Source organism: Condylostylus longicornis, unplaced genomic scaffold (assembly GCF_029603195.1).
Source record: "Condylostylus longicornis isolate FDR11 unplaced genomic scaffold, ASM2960319v2 ptg000742l, whole genome shotgun sequence".
NCBI classification, from domain to species: Eukaryota; Metazoa; Arthropoda; class Insecta; order Diptera; family Dolichopodidae; genus Condylostylus; species Condylostylus longicornis.
The window spans coordinates 1-2,500 of record NW_026578689.1 but is presented as its reverse complement, the minus strand read 5'-3'; the positions used below and the strand labels follow the sequence as shown (position 1 = coordinate 2,500).

General features: G+C 23.0%; 1 pseudogene; it reads left to right on the top strand.

Moving 5' to 3' along the window:
- The first annotated feature begins 1,232 nt into the window (after window positions 1–1,232).
- On the top strand, window positions 1,233–1,416 carry LOC129618178 (5.8S ribosomal RNA; annotated as a pseudogene).
- The last annotated feature ends 1,084 nt before the right edge of the window (window positions 1,417–2,500 follow it).

Below are 2,500 nucleotides of genomic sequence, written 5' to 3'. Positions count from 1 at the left end.
ACTACTATATTTGTATAACCATTATTTATAATGCGATTATAATCTAATATAGTAGTAATGATATTATATTTGTATAACCATTATTAGAAATAATAATGAGATTATATTCTAATATAATAAAATATTATAAATATCTATATTATATTTATAAATATGGAAATTTTATATATTAAATAATGATTTTTAAAACGAAGAGGTGTCAAAATGTCCATGAAACTCTAGAATTAATGATTATATCATTTATTCGACCTTTATTGGATACGATATGTATATTTTAATAAATATATGTATCTGATACTGTTATATATTTATTGCAAATATATAACATTAATAGTATCAAAATGTATCCCCCCTGGGGCGGTAAATCGCAAAGTAAAACCAAAACAAGGCACCAAAATATATAAAAAGGCCACATATAAAAAAAATAAAAATCATTATATTAATTATATAATATGGAAGTATTTTAAATAAAACAATATACGATCATTTATAATAAAAGTAACCATCTGAGTATCGAGTGTGATATGGTAAGGTAAGGAATGATTAGTAAATATTAATGTAGCAAATAACACTAAAACTACTATATTTGTATAACCATTATTTATAATGCGATTATAATCTAATATAGTAGTAATGATATTATATTTGTATAACCATTATTAGAAATAATAATGAGATTATATTCTAATATAATAAAATATTATAAATATCTATATTATATTTATAAATATGGAAATTTTATATATTAAATAATGATTTTTAAAACGAAGAGGTGTCAAAATGTCCATGAAACTCTAGAATTAATGATTATATCATTTATTCGACCTTTATTGGATACGATATGTATATTTTAATAAATATATGTATCTGATACTGTTATATATTTATTGCAAATATATAACATTAATAGTATCAAAGTGTATCCCCCCTGAAATAATATAATATAAAAAAAATAAAAATCATTATATTAATTATATAATATGGAAGTATTTTAAATAAAACAATATACGATCATTTATAATATAGAAAATATATAAAAATATATTCTTACGTTGTTGTCCATATATTATGGTAATAACTTTTCTTGTATAAAACAGTTGGGATACGGATAAAAGGAAAGTTAGAGACATTCGCAGCACATAGATTATATTATTTATATATTTTAATATGTTTTAGAATGTATATATATTATCGATATATATCTGACGAAAATAAAAAAAAAATTTTATAAAAACTCTAAACGGTGGATCACTTGGCTCATGGGTCGATGAAGAACGCAGCTAACTGTGCGTCATCGTGTGAACTGCAGGACACATGAACATCGACATTTTGAACGCATATTGCAGTCCATGCTACAGAGTATATAAATTTATTAAAAAATTTAATACTGCATGGACTACATATGGTTGAGGGTTGTAAGAATAATTTAATAAAGTTGCTTATAATATAATTTTAAATTATATTATTTATAGCACATGATATATTACTGGTAGGAATACCATAATATTAAAATTCAATTATATATATTTTACTTATATTATAAAATATAATAAAAAAATAAGTATATCCTAGTATTAATAAATTAGTATTAATACATTAAAGAGGAAAACTTATATAAAATTATATTATTTATAATATAAACAATACAGTAACTTATATATATTTAGTTTTCAACTAAAAAGAAAAATTAAAAATATTCTTAAAAACAACCTCAACTCATATGAGACTACCCCCTGAATTTAAGCATATTAGTTAGGGGAGGAAAAGAAACTAACTAGGATTTTCTTAGTAGCGGCGAGCGAAAAGAAACTAGTTCAGCACTAAAGGATTTTGTTTATACAAATATCCGATGTAGTGTATGGAATATCTATATTCTAATATGAGAAATTAACAGTCTAAGTCCTTCTTAAACGAGGCCATTTACCCATAGAGGGTGCTAGGCCCGTATGACGTTAATGATTATTAGAAGATATTTCCAAAGAGTCGTGTTGCTTGATAGTGCAGCACTAAGTGGGTGGTAAACTCCATCTAAAACTAAATATAACCATGAGACCGATAGCAAACAAGTACCGTGAGGGAAAGTTGAAAAGAACTCTGAATAGAGAGTTAAATAGTACGTGAAACTGTTTAGAGGTTAAGCCCGATGAACCTAAACATCCATGAAATATGAAAAATTCAACATTATAAATATTATATAATTATATAATAATGATGGTGTGCAATTTTTTCATATATGGACATTGCAATCTGTTAATAAATATATATTTATCATAAGATATATTTAAAAAGTTTATTTTATATATGAAAATTTATTTTCTATATAATATAATTTAAATATTATCGGATAAATAATTGACAGATAAAAAATCAATATAATGCGTAAATTATATATTATTATAATTTTATAATATTATATTAATTTATATATTAATATAATTATTATATGCATTAATATGATTAGCAATGCTATAGATTTAGGATACCTTCGGGACCCGTCTTG